Source organism: Hirundo rustica, chromosome 12 (assembly GCF_015227805.2).
Source record: "Hirundo rustica isolate bHirRus1 chromosome 12, bHirRus1.pri.v3, whole genome shotgun sequence".
NCBI lineage: Eukaryota > Metazoa > Chordata > Aves > Passeriformes > Hirundinidae > Hirundo > Hirundo rustica.
This window is the reverse complement of record NC_053461.1, coordinates 7,194,304-7,211,748: the sequence shown is the minus strand read 5'-3', so window position 1 is coordinate 7,211,748 and position 17,445 is coordinate 7,194,304. Positions and strand designations below refer to the sequence as shown.

Genomic DNA, 17,445 nt, shown 5'->3' with positions numbered 1-17,445 from the left:
TCTGCCATACCTTATGTTACAGTGTTTAGTTTACATATTATCAAAATAGATGTAATTAGGTTGGCATTAAATTCCAGTACATAAAAACTGCTGAAATTTGCATTTACAGATATGTTTAACCATCATTTTCTTCACACTTTGAAAGTGAATATAGACAATCTGTTTAATGTCCTCTTATGTAACATGCACCGAATGCAACAGGAAGTAATATGGAATAAAATGTATCTAGGCATTTTCAATTTTACTTGTATTTCATACATAACACATTTAACCCGACAAGAAGAAAGGTAATAAAAGTCATCAATTTGAAATAGTATTTCTTGGTTCTAATCCTTAAGCTACGAAAGAAAGTCTAAGTTTCCATGGAAAATACTCTATTATTAAAAAAAACAGAAAAATAATTTTCAAATAATAAATCTTGAGAAATAGACTTTTTAGCTGGGTGAAAAAATACTGCTGTCAAGTGACTAAAATAAGCATCCAATTCTCTAACAGTCTGAAATATAACAGATTTCACTACAATATCAAAGTGCACCCAGGTACATGAAATACATGACACAAAGGACATCCACAATCACATTAGAAAGATTTTTATATTTACAGTCCCAATAATTAACCTCTTTTTTCATGTACTTGCTAGAGAGGGCAGATATATAGAAGTGCTGCTCTTCTGCAGCCTGGTACAAGCCATTCCCAAGAGGGAGAAAAAACAGGGAAGTGCTGCTCAGAATTCTGATAAGAAACCTTTTTGTCATTAACATAGTGATCCTGCACCACCAGAGGCAGATGCAAATTCCTAACACCTCTATTTCCTTAAATAAATGAGAATATTCAATACTGCCATACAATAAAAAGGTTTTTTCTGCTACTGAACTCATATGTGTGGTTTTGGGGGTTGTAGCACAAACCATAAAAATATCCAGCAGATTTGGCTGCTTTTCCTGGGCTGGGAAATTTGCCTTTCTGCCAGGACAGACTAAAGAGGAACCACAGCAAACTTCCACACTGGTATTCCTGTAGAAACATCATCCCCACGTGGATCTTCTTAAGTCAAACCTTGTCACAGAAAAATGGATGTTCTTTAGAACATGATGCATAAACAGTCAGGTTTTTTACCCATTTCTACACTGGGGAAGTACCTGCATTGCCCATAGCACTTTAATATATATATATATATGTTGCCTACTGCCTTAAAGATACTTTAATAGATTTACTACCAGCTATCATAACCTGGATTTTGCTTATTTTAATTACCAGCCTCAAAACCAAGCTATAATAAAATAGCTGTTGGACCTGTCACAGACTGAACATAGCAAGAACTAAATGTCATGTTTTCAGCTAGTCAGAAAACTCTCTTTTTTTAATACAGGGATGATGATCATAGCAGAAGACATCATCAGCTTTCATAATTCAAAATTCCTTTGTGTTGGTTGCAGCACATTACATGGCAAAACAAGTGGGGACAAGTACAAATATATATATATGAGTTAGGTCTGGAATAGAACGGCCAAGGAAAATTCAGGAAGATATAGAAGTAAAAGAAAGCCCAGGTATGTATTAATTTACTATCATTTTACACACTCTCCCTCTAGGTTATCCTCTCTGAAAAGTACAGTGGTCTCAGGACCACACTTCCAAAGCTGTCACAGACCAAAGAGCACTGGACAGCTGACAATATACTGCCACTAATTTTAAAAATATCACATGGATCAGCTCCAAGAAAAATACCATGACCCACTATAAGAATGCAAAAAGAGACATGGAAAAAAAAATCTAAATTCTCTCAAAATGTACCTCAAAGGTCCTTTCTCTGTCCAACTTAAAAAAAAAAAAAAAAAAAAAAAAAAAGCTGTCAAGTTGCTTCTGCTTATTTGTTTTTCTTCTTACTTTTGTTTCTCCTTTTCTTTCTTGGTTTTGGATATTCAAGAATCACAACAAAGAGAAGAAAAAACATTTTAAAAAACCCACAACAACAAAAAAAAACAATAATAATGATTTTGAAAATATAATTTTAAATCCAACTTAATGATATTTACAATCACACTTACAATATTCATTTTCCATGCTGGATCTCCCTCTCTTAACACCACTACTGGTCTATGCAGGCATCTGCAGAGAGTATTTTGAAAAGAACATATATTTGATTTTGTCTGCTGCCTCAGGATGGAGAAGACAGCATGGCAGCAATAATTCCATTAGAAAAAACCCAGATTTCTTCACATGAAAAACCTAATTTTTGTCTATAAAATCTTGAGAACTTATCCAAAAAAGAAGTTGAAGCATGCATTGAATGCTGTTGCACATCTCAAGGCCTGCTATGTACAAGCTGGTTTGCCAATCCCCACTAGGCGAGAGGAAAATGCAATTAAAGAGGTGCCAAAACAACATTTCCTTGCACTCCTACAAGTGGTGGCCAACACATTTGGGCCAGCTCCCTTCCCCGTGTGACAGGCGAGGACCTGGTGGAGATGTAATTACTCCTGGCAGCAGGAGTTGCCTCCTCCTCTCCACAGCTCTTGGAGAACCAGTTCGTTTTTTCCCAATCATTCGGGCCATAAAAATGAATTCCAAGTATTCCACCTACTATTTTATGTTCATTGTTCATATGCATGGATGCTATTCCGGAACAAAATCCTGACAAAGTCCTGTCAAGGATCTGTGGCTGAGTCACAAGGCACATGAAGAGCCTTTGGAGGGACTGCTTTGTCCCTGGGCTGTTCCTACAAGTATTTATGGCAAAAGCAAGCTGCTGAAATGGTAATGGAAAAGGATTTAATGTGGGACATAACCTAGGCAGTGCTGTAACCATGCTGTAAAAATTTCAGCAGGGACCTTTTCCGTGCAGACACGTCAAGGGGCTTTTTTTTTTGGTTCAGATATTTGCTCCAGCTGAAATATCAGAAGCATAAAACACCAGGACAATGCCACCATCAAAAACATAATTAGAGATCTGGAAAAAGAGCTTTATCAGATGTCCATTTAATTCTCTCTCCTGGCTCCAAGAGTAGCAGGAGCAAAAATGCTCCAAATAAAAGGAATCAGAGCAGTCTGCTATCTGGTAAAACCCTTTCGAATGGAAAGGTTCCCTGAACTCCTCTCTAGCTCTTCTGATGGAATATAAACAAGTCAAACTTTAATTACTGGGAGCTTTCACATACTAATGGAATATAAGGAGATTTAAAGAAATCTGGAAAGCAGCAATTTACTTTGGAGTAATGGAATTTTACTTAATTGCTTCTAATTAAAATTATTCTACAAATGTAAAACAAAAATGTCTATTAATTCTCCACATAAGCTAAATTTAGGTATCAACTGAGTAGCTTATTCACTGTATTTACTATAATTACTGCAAGACTTTTGTAACTTTGATGATTTAAAAGTTTGGAGGCTTGATACCAAATAATGGTTTCTGCTGCATAAAGCAAAATAATCTTTCCAACTCCCAACGCCTTTGTACTTTGACTGTGACTCACTAAATTTACATTCTGTGAAAGTACATGTAGGAGTAAAAGCACTTATGTATTATCAAGAAATATGACATTATAATCCCATGAAGTTACTACTTATAGAAAAAAATAAAACTGTTCCCGTTCTCTTCTACACCTAAGTGTAAAGTGAATACCTTCCATTAACTTTACCTTGGATTAACTTTAGAAAGAAAAAGGACACTTAATATTTTTGCATATATTTTAAACTTCACTTTTAACATGAAATTTTAAAATCCGCCATGAAACATAAAAATTGGAAATATCTTTCCATAAAAGTTAACTCATCTGAAAATAATTCTTGTATTTTAAACTCTCCTGTGATTTGCATCAAATCTGACAAAAAGTTGTGGCCAAAGTTGGGGTGGAAAATTAAACAAAATAAAAAAAGTGAGACCGTTCTGCAAATTTATATATTTTAGAAATAGACCAAGTCCAAAGACAGGGGGTTTTTTGTTATTTCTTCTCTTATCTTTGTTATTCTCTCTCTACATTTTTGCTACCTAGTTTTTCATTTGGTTCTTCAAACAGTCCCACAAAGCAAATGCAACAGGGTCAACGTGCCATTTTGAGGTGAGATTTGCTAACTTGAGTAAAACCAGTACTAAATGCTATTTTCTTCCTGCAGATAAGCCATTATCTTCTCCAAGTTTTTTAGTACTCCAAAGTTGGTGCAGCACAAGAGAGCCATGCCTGATTTATTCCATGGGGAGGCTGCATGACCACAGGGTTCAGCCACCCCATGGGGCTCACCCCACTAACACCTGAGCATGGACCTCTGACAATCAACAGAGAGCCAGGAGGAAACAACCGTGCTCAGAGCTCCTCTTGCCATTGGGAATCATGGAATGGTTTGGGTTGGAAGGGATCTTTAAACCATCCAGTCCCACCCTTACCATGGGCAGGGACACCTTACACCATCCCAGGGTGCTCCAAGCCCCATCCAGCCAGGCCTTGGACACTTCCAGGGATTCCAGGGCAGCCACAGCTTCTCCAAGCACCCAGTGCCAGGGCCTCACAGGGAAGAATTTCATCCTAAATTTTCCCTCTTTCAGTTTGCACCCATTACTCCCTGCCCTGTTACTCCAGTTCTTGACAAAGAGCCCCTCTCTGGTTCTCTGGAGCCCCTTCAGACCCTGGAAAGTGCTGTGAGGTTTCTGCACAACCTTCTCTTCTCCAGGCTGAAGAGCCCCAACTCTCCCAGCCTATCTCCTTAGGGGAGATGCTCCAGCCCCCTTATCAACATCATGGCTTCCCTGGACTCACTCCAACAGTTTTTAAGCTGGAGGCACCATTCAAAGACACTTTCAGAACCTGGCAAACCATGGAGCATGGAAATCCAGACCCTGATTTTGTTTTTAGACTTTGCAGAGGGGAAGGGAAGAGAATATATTTCTGTTAGCCAACAATTCTGGCATTGTATTACCATTGTTTTCCTTAAAAAAAAAAAAAAAAAAGTTCCATGAGCCTCCTAAGGAAGTTACAGACTGCCGACTGCCACTTTTGGGCTCAGCTGTGTCACAGAAACATTTGTGCAGTGCAGGGTCAGCATTTCACCATTTCAGCAAGGTGGGATCTGTCCGTCAGTGCAAGGCTCTTTCCCTCTGCCTCATGAAGTTCAAGCCAAACTAAAGCCCAGGATGAGATTGCTGATGTCACGGCAAAGCAACAAGCAGAATGAAATGAAGCTGTAGTGGCAGTAGCACCCAGGAAACAATTTCTCACAGTAATTTACTTCCCTCATCACTGTACGGCACTGACTATATCCCTTCACTGCATGGATGCCAAGGGAAGCAGATGGTTACACATTTTTAACCCCAAGATCACCAAGTCTAAAAACAGGTTCTCAATTTAAGGGGAAAAAACAAACAAACAAAAAGGGGAAATAGGCTTTAATAAACAAATAGGTTACATGAATACAAAATGCAGAGGGCGTGTTTAAAAATTGGCCAAGATCAAAAGCAGGAATAATGAGTTAAATTACAAAAACAGTTATTAAAATGTCTGTTTTGAATATCTGAAAACAAAAACCTTGAAAATACACTGTTCCAGGGAAAATGCTGCAGTGGTAGGAAGAGATTCCCAGTGAAACTTGAAGTTTTTTTCTTAAATTCAGCAATTCACTAACAAATCATCATTAAAGCCTTGATCCCCAGGGCATCCTAAAAGCACTTCTGCAGCATTAGTAATAGGCCATTTAATTCCCCCACTTTATTTCTAATTTCTAATTAGGTTTTAATTCATGATATATCTTATCCTCTCATTGTGATAGCTTGTGTTCTTAAGGAAATGGGAATTTATCTTTCTAAGCTAAAAGTTTTTACAGTCAGGATTGCTGGATCATGGTGTTCCTTCTGCTTCTTTGCCATCTCCCTCAAACTATCCTAAAATAAATCCAAGTGTTTATTATTAAAATATCCTGGTTTTCCTTTATCTACTTATGCTGCTCAGCTGGCATTTTGGAAACACAAGGATTGGTGACATTCCGTGTATGGCCACCTCAAACCACATTAAAAAGTCCTCTGTAGCACGAGCCTTGTCCTAAAATAATCTTCAAGAGTTCCACCATGGAACACTGAATAAACACCTGGTCCTGCTGCGTGTCACCCAGACAAGGGATGGTGCCAGGGGCTCCTTATTCTGCCTGGACTTCTCCTACCCATGGATTGCTGCAGTGCTTGACTCTCTAAAAGTTTCTACAGGACAGCTGCTTCTATTGTCAAGTTAAAAAATAATAATTAAAAAAATTAAAAATATTTAAAAAAATCAGCTGCTTTTCCTTGTGATTCCCCAGCATGGTAAAACACCAAGATTTCTTTGTGATCATAAGCAGAACAGAAGAACTGGAACCAGGGTAGGGCAACAAGTGGAGTAGAACAGAACAAGGGGAAAATTGGGGTGAGCCAGAGTCAGAGCAGAGCAGAACTGGAGCAGAACCGAATTCCTGCACCTGCAATGCAGCACATCCCAGCTCTCCCTCCATGACTGGCAGCAGGGATCTGCTGAGGGTGACAGTGATCAGCTGCACCTCAGGAATCCTGTACCCACAAATTCTGTCACAGGAGAAACATTTCAGGACCCTCCCAAGTGCCTGGGGACAGGAGAGAGGGGAATGCTATTCCTCTGGTTCTTTGTTGGAAGCCTGAGTTTATACCTGATGCTCAGCAGATTTTCCTACAGTGGTTCAGTTTAATTTATTTGTTTATAAATCTCAGCAAAAGATAGAGAGGGGAAAAAAAAAAAAAAAATCCGGAGAATTTGTCTCCCTGACGTACAGCAGAGCCTGTGTGGGGCTGTCAGGTGATCCCACACTCAAATACTCGTCCGAGGCTGAAAAGCACTGCTGCACTGCAGGGTTTGCATTTCGAGCCCTCCCAAACACTCACAGCAACAAAAGCACCCAATATCAATCCAGTTGCCTCCGTTTATATTTTCTGAAGGAGCAGCATGCACAGATCAAGCTAAGAGAGAGGCTGGTTTCCTTTAACACACTGATCTCATTAGAAGCAAATACGAGGGCAATCTAATTTTGTCAGCCGCAAAACAAAGAGCGTGTTTAAATTTTAACATCCAGCCAAAACCTCATCTGCTTATAATTTGTGTTTAAACTTATACAGTATGTTCATTACCATAAACAATCTGCAAAATGGCCAGAAAACAAACTCCCCCCGTGTAATCTGCCATCAGAAAACCCCAAAGAAATAAACATTGGCATCTCAGCTTTGCTTTCGCTTTGCTCTCAGGGCTTTGGAAAGACCGTCTGAGAAGTTTTCCTTCCAAATAAACTGAAGGTTTTAAACAAACCAAAGAATGCTTCCAGATGTTTTTCTTTCAAGCATACGTTAATAAACGACCCTGAATAAAGAAAACTTCAATGTAGATAAATAGCATCTTGGAGGATAAAGAACTAGGGAAGGGCTCCAAGTATTACAAAATTATACTCATGCTTCATCTCAATTGATTTTTTTCCACCTAATCAGTAAAATCAACAATAACAACTTGACTTCCTTCTTTGTGAAAGGAAACAAAATACTCTTTTAAAATATGAGATAATTTCAACTGAATAAATACTACATGTGCAGATAATAGGATTTCCATGAAAAATTCAAAAAGCATTGCTCTTCGTCATTAAATTCAAGTTAATCAGCATATTCTGCTGCAGATTCAATTAAAAACCAATATTCGAAATTTATTACTCTGTTGTAAATATCAGTTCATTTTCCAAGCAAAACAATATGAATCTGCAGTAAACAGCTCAATCATTCTGGAAGTTGTCTAAACACCAATCCCAACAGCAACAGAGAAAATAAACAAGAGAAAAGCCACAACAGAGGCTTCTCCAAAATCCAGGATATGTGGTACAACATATTGTACCCTAACAAACCAAGAGAACTGACAAAATACAGTCCAAGAGAACTGACAAAAAGTGGTGATAACCAACAGGAACAGAGACTGTTGTGGGGTTATCAAATGTTATGAATTATTGTTTTTAAAAGATGTTCATTTTGAATGCCACACAGGAGATGGAAAGAGCACAATCCTGGTGGAAATCTCCTAATCAAACCTGACAGAAAACCAAACAAACAGATTAACAGCAGGAATTGCAGATGCCGCGTTTCCTTCGGAAAACCAGCCTGAAAGGAAGGACTCACTAACAACAACAACATCCCTTCCAGGGATGGTGACAGCACCCACAAACCTCAACACAGCAATATTTGATGGGAAAACAATGAATCCAGAGAGCACAATCCACAGAGATGTATCCAAGATGAGCATCTGCCTCTCCTCCCTGTGGGACTCTCTTAAATTGACACAGGGGTGTCCTGCCTGCTCCGGAGAGGAGTCCCAACACCTCCTGGGATAAAGGAAGAAAGCACAAGGATGGGGACAGCGAGGGCATGGAATGTAAGCAGGCTGGTAAAACTTGATCAGCTTAGTCTTGGCCTTCCAAACCCAAGCTGCTCCAAAACTCCAGCCATAGGGACACCCAGATTTGGCCAAGCTGGAGAAAGCAGGAGCTGAGGGAGCACCGAGCTCCACAGCCTGAGGAGATCCTCAGGACCATTGGGAACATTGCTTCCAGGTCTGAGGCATGCCCTAAGTGGTAAGAGGCTCCACTTTAATGTTTCCCTCTCCTCTCCCATAAGTTCCTGTTCATTATTTTCATATTTTCTGTTTGGCATATAGGAACAGGATAATACCAAGTTTGAACTAAATTTCTCCATAACTATAAAAATATATTTGATTAAACAGATGTCAGCAAAATTTTATGGGGTGAAAATTGAGTAACAGATGGCAAGGTCTGTGGAGTTCAAAGAGGCTGTATTTTATTAAATAGGAAATTTGAGGAAAAGAATTATTTTGCTGGAAATATTGATGCAGTGTTTAGGCAAATGTAAAAGCATTCTTACTTGATAGAAAACAGTAAGTTTAAAAAATAAATTAAAATAGATATATTCAAGCCATGAACCTCTGACCGTTAAAAAGGGGGATATTATTCTTCCTTCTTTTTACTGACTACAACATGACATCAAACTTCTCAAGAGAAATAACGGGGAAGAAAAAAACCTACCGACCAAACCAAAAATAACAATGACCTTGATTAAGCATCCTGAGCAAAATATATCCTTTGTGTGATACACAAACTATTGTGAAAACAAGTACGAAACCATGGGATAATAAACAGTTATATCAAACTTATAAGCATTAAACAAAATTGCAAATAATGGCTTATGTGCTTTGGGAAATGAGACAGAAGGATTATAACTCCTGACTGCCAGGAATGTATCACCCCTATTCCAGCTTTACTACTTGGAATGGTAGAAGAACTTTGCTACCAATGGAACATGGACAGAGAGTCAATGAAATGAAAAGAACATCATAAATGTAATTATTATAGCACAATATGATTTCTCTCCCTATTCCTCTGGCGCTCAAGTCTTTTCTTCAAGCTGATATTTCAAACATTTTATTACATCATTGGGGAAAAAAAAATTCAAAGGGCAGAAGTACTTTCAGATTCATGACCAGGCTCCATCTGCCTTCAAACAGAAAGCTACAGTACCCTGTGGAACAGCAGCCAGTGAGCTGCCTCAGATGTCCAGGGGGAAGAATTGGAGCAACCCAATAGTTCCAGAGCACTTCAGCATGCTGAGAGCTGCCTGTTGTCCAGATACGCCTTGTGTTGGTTCACAGGCAGGAGAGCCCTCTGATTGCTCCACACTGGCAGATTCTGAGCTGACACTGCTCCTTGCCTGCAAGGCACCAGCCCCTGCGGCCACACCTGCACCAACACAGCGCAGCTCCATCTGAGAGCTCTGTTCCGCTCATCCCCCCCTCCCAAAAACCTGCTGGGAACTGCTTCTGCTCTGCTCTGCCCCTCAGCCAGCACAGCCCAGGGTTTGGCACTCCCTTGGATCAGAGCTGTAAGTGCTGATGTCACCGGGAGTGAAACCATCACAAACACAAAACAGATATTTCTGAGCTTGCGTCTTCATTTCTCAGTGGCGTTTCCCATCAGGTGTTTAACTGCGCTGTCAGGGTGCCTGATGTGTGCAGCCTCAGAGCTGTGGAAGCTGCTCCAGCCTCACATTGAGAAATGCTGCTTATTTTTCACAGAGAGAACTGAAAACCCCCACCAGCCCCCCCCCAAAAAAAAACTGTGAATGCAGAAACAGAGCTTACAACTCACCAGTATTTATGGTTTGTAAACCAAGATCATCTTATTAGTGGGTTTAAAACTCAACACCAAAAGAAACATTTTCCCACAAAGACTCTATTTTAGAAGAGAAACAGTCAGATTAATGTTTGATAGAGTGATAAAATAACAAACTAATTCAAGCCTCCACAAAGCAAAATACCCTCCTCAAGCTTGCACTTCAGCATTTTGTACAAGCACAAGCTCTTCAGGAGCAGTGCTTAGCTTTACAACTCATCCATCATTCCTTCCTTGCTATTGATCCATTTATCAGTCACATCCAGGTATCTTGGACTGGTTCAGAGGCTCCAAATAAACACATGAAATAGTTCCTGGACTTATATCACTTCCAGAGTAATTTAGATCACATTTAGCACAGCTCTCCAGCCTTCCCAAGGAATAACTGATTGGATTCAAGCACGTTGAAAGCACATAGATGTTGTCTGAATTATTTCCACATGCTTTTAGACCTAGAAATCCTGTATTTAAACAAGAAGAAAAAGGAAACATTGGAGGTGGGCGTTAATTACTCCTATTTACAGGCTTTATAGCAGTTTCCCATATTGGTTGAAACAGAAGCTGTCTTCTTTTCAGTGATTCAAAAATTGAGGCAAGAGACAGAAATTCATCAGAAAAATCAGAGACTACTTTTCCAGAGATATAAAAGAAAATGCAGCTTACGCACATCTCAGGCATCAGCTTTTAGGTCTATCCTTTATCTTCCTAAGGCAAACGCGATGATCAATCTACTAAAAAATCTTAAATATGTCACCCAACAACCTCCTCTTAATCTTCAGCTGATCAAGGATTCTGCGGTTTTCAAAAGAACTCTTAAGCACAGGACATTTTGGTGTTTGAAGTATTCAGAGTTAAGAGCATGAAAAATATCACTCAAAATGTTTAAAAGGGATTTCAAAGCTTGACCCATGTTGATAACCCTGGTTAAGATTTTTATTTCTGGATATTTAAGATAAAATGGCTGAGGACTGACAGAGAGGAGAAAAACAGTTTTACAGCAGCATTTTAAGTTGTGATAAGATTCCTAAATACAAACATCCAAAGCTAATGTACCAAAATGTTCATTTGGGTAGTTCTTAAAGGAAGGCACAAGGAATGATCTTAAACCTATATTTAACCTTTTCACAAGAGGCAGTTCAGTGTTTAGAGTGGTCTGAAGGAAGGCTGTGTTCTCATTAGATCATCTTTCTTCAGCTTTGGAGGAAAAAGTGCTAATTTCCATTCTTGCCTATTTTCTAACGTTCTTTAGGATCCATTGTGGATGTGGGAAAAGAAATTATTTGACCTCTTGAAGAGAAGGAAAAGGGAAGTGGGAGGGTCATGTCTGGAGAGAAATCTCTGCCCTCTGTTCCATGTCAACGTTATGGGACCTCAGGCCAATTTCTCAGGGCCAAACCTGACAGCTACCAGAGAGGTTTATTGAATTAAATTAAATTAAATGAGAAATTAAATGAGAAAAAATATTCTTGGGACAATCTTATGGAACCCCTTTATTCCTGCAGTGAAAGGCAGGAAAAGTCCATCTAAAAATCCCAGATCATTTACAAATGGAGTCAGAAAATACAAAAAAAAATTGTGTCAATAGATGTAACACTCCCCAAACTGGATTAATTGACTGGAAAACAACTTGTTAAAATGATCATTCTGAGGTGCTTTTAAATACCTCCAGGACAATTGTTACCACACTGCAACCAGAAGCTCCTGAGGAGCTGCCTATTAATCCCTTTCAGGCTATGGTTTAGATGAAATCTCATGCCCACTGTTGGTACTTTGTTTTGGGGTTTTTTTTGTATTTTCACAGAGAATGATCAACATTTTTCAAAAATTATTTTGTTTTACTGGATCTTGCTCTGTGCCTTGGGAATGCCAACAGATCCCTGAGTGGTGCCAGGTTACTGACAGCCCCTGAGATGCAGAGGTGACAAGGAGACAACCAGGGAAGTGTCTCCCCAGGCACAGCCTCGCACTCCATTCCTTCTTTAATGCAAGCTGAAAGCAAACTGCTCCAGCGGATAATTAAAAAATAGAAACCAAACCGTTAAGGCCTGTCTGATTAATTGCTCTACTTAGCTAATTTGATAAGCCCTCCACCAGTTTTCCATGCCTCCTTCATTGGCTTGATCTACTTTGTAAATTAATCTAATTATGAACACCTGCAATCCAAAGCCCCATCTCTGCAGAAGTTTGACAACTCTTATTTATACACAGAACTTCTTAAAGATCAATTCTGAGCTCCAAGAAGCCTTTCTGGTGTCCAAGGAAGGGACAGAGCAAGGGGAATGTGCAGCAGAGGAACCACTCCCTGCCTCAGCCATGCTTTATTCCTTCTGTATTCAGCAACATAAAATGCGCGCTACAAGAAAAATCTAATAAAAATTTACAGCAGACAAAAGATGACAAATGAGTTAAAGCCATCACAGTCCCCACACCACATTAATCAGATCAGTCACACACCAGGAGGGGAATGATAATGCCAGCTCCAATTCAGGGTGCCATGGGATCTTCAGAGAAACCAGGGACTGCACAAAGAGAGTGCTGTGGCTTTAAACCACACTGCAAGCTGTGACCTGATAAAACTATTTTGAAAAGTTCCGCATCACCTAGAGTGAATGTATGTCGGGTAATAAAAGATTTACTGTGTGTTTATGATGTAGATGTGTGGCTTACCCTCGATTCCCTGAAAAGCCATTTCTCTCTGCACCAGTTTTTCACACAGGACAGAACTCTGCCAATAGAATCCAATCACAAAACTCTTGCCGCAGTATTTTCAAAAGTATAGTCTGGTAACTGATTTAACACCAATTGTACTGATAGCTTTAATTGACCTCTCTGATTGCTACTTCATCGTCATTAAATATTGTGAATATAAATTAGAAACAAAAGGAAGGCCCAAGCAGTTTTATCTGGCTATAAGGATTTCTTGCCGCTGGAATTGCAATCCCTTTTCACAAATTATTTTGTGGACAGAATTTTTAATATGTTGTTTTAATCATAATTTTCTCCCTCTTGATATCATTACAGAAAGACTGAACATAATAAAATGGGGTTTTTTTCCATCAAAATCACAAAATGTTATCATTTGATTTGTCTGGGGGTTTGTGCTAACCTCGATAAAATGTATTTTTAAAACACAAACAATAACAGGGTCAGACTTGCCTGACTCAAAAGCAATTTCCGTTAGTAAAATTTAACTGTAAGCTCTTGAGATGACAATGGTTTATTGTATTTGTTGTAAAAAATATTTTAGCTGAGCAATGCCAAACTTAGGGCCTTCTGCAGTAACTGTGGCTAGAAAAATTAGGAAGCTGTGCTTCACAGAACATCTGCAGAGCTTGCAGGGGATCTCTGCTAGATGCACCCCAAAATGAAGGACACTCCTATCCTACCTCAAAATACCGGTCTAATATTTTAAACTTGAGAAGATGAGGAAGTGAAGTTATTAATGGAGCCATTAACTGTCTCTCTGGGGCTCCCAGATTAATTAAATTCAGAATCAGTGCTAAGATCCTTACTGCCTTTCTAAACCTCCAGCAAGCTCCTGCAGAACTGCTCCAAATATCAGCAGGTTGTCCAACACACTGTGGGGGAAAAAGCCACGCATTACATGGAAAAGCTGCTAGAATGTCAGAAAAGTATGGAAAACAGCACCAAAAAAAAAAAAAAAAAATTAAAAAAAGGAAATAAAGAAATATTGGCATTAAAAGACCTGACAGATGCTAAGCTTTTTTCTTGCATCGTCTCCCATTGCAGAGCACTGAGCAATTAAATGTGATGTGCAACTGAGCAAGGGCTTGTCCTTGTCAGGACCTCAGAGCTGCCCGGAACCTTTCACCAGGGGCTGCTGGAGACCCTGCAAGGCAAAGGATTCCCCTGGGAGTGGAGATGGTGATTGAAACACCAATGGATATCCTAGGATTGATAGGAAAATCTTTCCTCCAGGAAGCTGCAGCACATTTATGGCTCTCAGAAATGCCAGGAAGCTCAGTTGAATGTGTCTATTGATTACCCCAACAGCTTAATCAGGCAGAGTTCCCATGGCTGACTCCACTGAACTAGGGAAGGAGATCAAAAATTCATGTCTCTTAAAGCCTTGGCCACTCCTCTGACATCCCTAATCCCATCAGAGAGGGAATGCTGTTTATTAACTTCTGCTCTCAGAGGTGGAGGTCATCAAGCAGCTCAAACATCCTGAGGCAGGTAAGGGAGAACTTAGGAGGAAAAATAAAAATAGATTTAATAAATAAATAAATAAATAACTAAATAAATAAATAAATAAATAAATAAGTAAAATGGGGCAGAAGAAAAGAAAAAAAGAACACCGGAAGCACATGAGGATTAGCTGCTTCTACTTAGAAGCATGAGGGAAAATAACTAGCTTAAAAATATGTATCAGTAAACCCAGAAATACAGAAGGTGTTTGGTACATAACTCCTTTAAAAAAAAAAAAAAAAAAAAAAAAAAAAGGCAGAACACAGTAGGAAACCGTCTGATAAATCTGAGGCCTTATCCCAAAAGCTGGTTTATTTTCAGATGACTATAAAAGGAGTCATTTGCTAATATTTGGAGGAGAAGGAAAAGAGAAGGAACATGTGCTGCTGAGGAGCAGCACAGGGGCTTCTTTTGCCTATACAAAATGAGTTTATGAAATATATTTAACTGAGTTATTTTAAGAAGTGCCAAAAAGTTGGCAGCCACAGAGAATTCCTTAGCATAGCTAAAGAGCCTGAGGATTTGGAGCCAGGGCCGAATGGGATTCGCTGGACCCAGGCTGGGCGTTTTGTGTTGCTGTTTGTAGATCTCCTCACATGGGGACCTGTCATTGAATTCTGAATTCTGATGCCACTGATTACTTCAAACTACAAAATTGGCCCCTTCCTGCCTTATCTGCAGTTTTGACCATGACCACTGAAACTTGAAGGCCATTTTCAGATCCTTCACAGGTTCTTAAAACTCATTTTGCACCAGATGTTGTAGAAAACTGGAGATTTGTCACTAATTGAGATAAAAAGACTAAACTCATGTCCATGTGTTTATGAACATTTCAAATGATTGATCACCAAAATAACATGAAATCCCCTTGATATAATAATGCCTGGAATGACAACGTGGACAACAGGAGGAAATCAGGCTCACCATGAACATAGCACACCAGGCGATGAGATCTTTGTGCCACAGCATGAAAGACCTGATAAAAACAAAGAAAAAAACAGTTTATATTTTGTAAATTTTAATTATTATGGGTATAATGAATGTAAAATCAAAGACAAAGGCAGTTCAGTCATTGAAAAGTAGCAGGTTTTGTTTAAATCCAAATAGGTTTATTGCACAATTACTAAAATTGAGCTCATCTCTTCTGTGTTATTGCGTAACAGAAAATTTAAAAGTGACTCTTTAAAAAATGAAGCCTAATGCACCTTCAAAAATAAAATATTACACATCTTCCAACAGAACTAATTACCTAATTCCAGAAAAATCAAATGACCGATGCACACAAAAGCTATTATACTTGTTGCCACTTATAATTATTTTGTACTAGCACTCAGGTCTACAAGTATTCGACAGAACTGATAACCTCAATTTTTCTCAGCATCAAATATCTTGACCGGAAAATGTTTACTAAATAAATACTTGCATGAATCAGGGCACGTGGAAGTTTTCCTCCCTTCCTTTTGAAGATGAAAACAACCATCTCTTCCAAGAATTACATCAGGACAAGTACACAGGTGTCACAAATCTAATGCCAGGATGAAATTTTCGACAAAGAATCTACTTCAACCCCTTCTGGGGGTGATTTTAAGTCAGCAGAGACAGAATCCTGTGTGCAGCACATTTGTCAAGACATAACTTGCCAAGCAATCAGTTAAACACAGCCCCTTGTGCTGCCTGGGGAATGTCTCCTGAACAGCAGATTTATGCAGGAACACAGCAGTGCCGGTCCTCCAGGAGCTTCAGGACACAGAGATTCAACAGCAATTTCTGTCCTCAACTCCTCAAAGCACTTCAAAACATCACGGAGGGATGCACAAACAGAACGGACGCTGTGCTACTGAGAGCCAAAAAGTAATTCCTGGAGTCTCCGGGTTCCGCTGCGCAACGGCTAGGCCAGAAATTAAAAGGACAACACAAGTCCTTTGAGAGCCAAAGCTGAGTTAGGGAGGTGACACATCATGAATTAAATTGAAATCTGGCAAAAAAAAAAAAAAAAAAAACGAAAAACCGCAGCCTAACCCACTTGATTGAAGTGTCATGTAAGCACTACAAGTGATAAAAATATCTCTCTCCCATCCTAAGCTGACAGAAGTACTTGCAGGAGTTCCAAGCCAAACATCTTGTTCCACCACCTGGGCTACCAACATCTCTTTAGCACATTTATTCCAGAGATTTCCCATTGTGGGAACACGCAAAAACACTCTGAATTGCACACACAGTGCTGGAGCTGAACAAAAAGCAAGTCTCTCTTCTCCAGGAGCTGACAATGTAATCCCTCTGTTGGATACCAATCCCAAAAATCAGCAGGAACTCCAGGAATCCAACAGCAAACGAGGTGACACGGCAAGGGGAAACACCCAAATGGCTTTGGAGTACAGCAAGTCAGAACATCTCTACCAGAGAGGATGGAGATGGTGCAAAGTCAATTAAATGGATGAGAAGGGGACTCGCAGCAGGACTCGATGCAGTCAGGGATGGGAACACTGTCCTGACCACTGTCCTGACCACACCTGGGTGTTCCAGCACCCACTCTTGGCTGTAAAATCTGTTTGTGCCCAGCAGTACAGGTGTGTCCTCAAACCTCCTACCTCCCTTTGCCTCAGCTGTAAAGTTGTCCCACTTCTGTGAGATTGATTTTGAGTATAAATTCAGAGGATAACATAAAAGTGCTCAAACACTGGGGTGATAAATTAAAGTAGATGTCTCATCAATACTCTCAATATTTTTTTCTGACTCTAGAAACACTCAACATTTTCAGCCTGGGAATGATAACAAAACTGGAGTCCAGGAATAATCAATGCTACCTTTAAAATGCATTTTTACTTTAATCAGGGATTACTTAAACCTCAGCCAGATCAATATTTATTTATTCTTTCATCTAGATTTCCCAGAGTTTTAGAAAATTATGGCTGTCAAAGGTACTGCATATTGCTGTAAAATTCCCTGTGAAGAAGTTTGATGTAAGAAAGCCAGTCACTCGTGAAAAAAATTAAAGCCATACAAAATTTATAGTTAAATAAAAACCTTCATTCATTT

The 17,445-nt window shown here is 39.4% G+C and overlaps 1 protein-coding gene across 4 annotated transcripts in view; it reads right to left on the bottom strand.

Annotated features, from left to right (window-relative positions):
- Positions 1–17,445, bottom strand: part of ATP2B2 (ATPase plasma membrane Ca2+ transporting 2) — a 393,065-nt gene that overhangs the window by 268,489 nt on the left and 107,131 nt on the right. For all 4 annotated transcript variants that reach the window (XM_040076442.2, XM_058422233.1, XM_058422234.1 and 1 more), the window contains exon 2: positions 15,334–15,385. The gene's annotated coding sequence lies outside the window, so the exon portion shown is untranslated. The remainder of the gene's footprint in view (positions 1–15,333; positions 15,386–17,445) is intronic.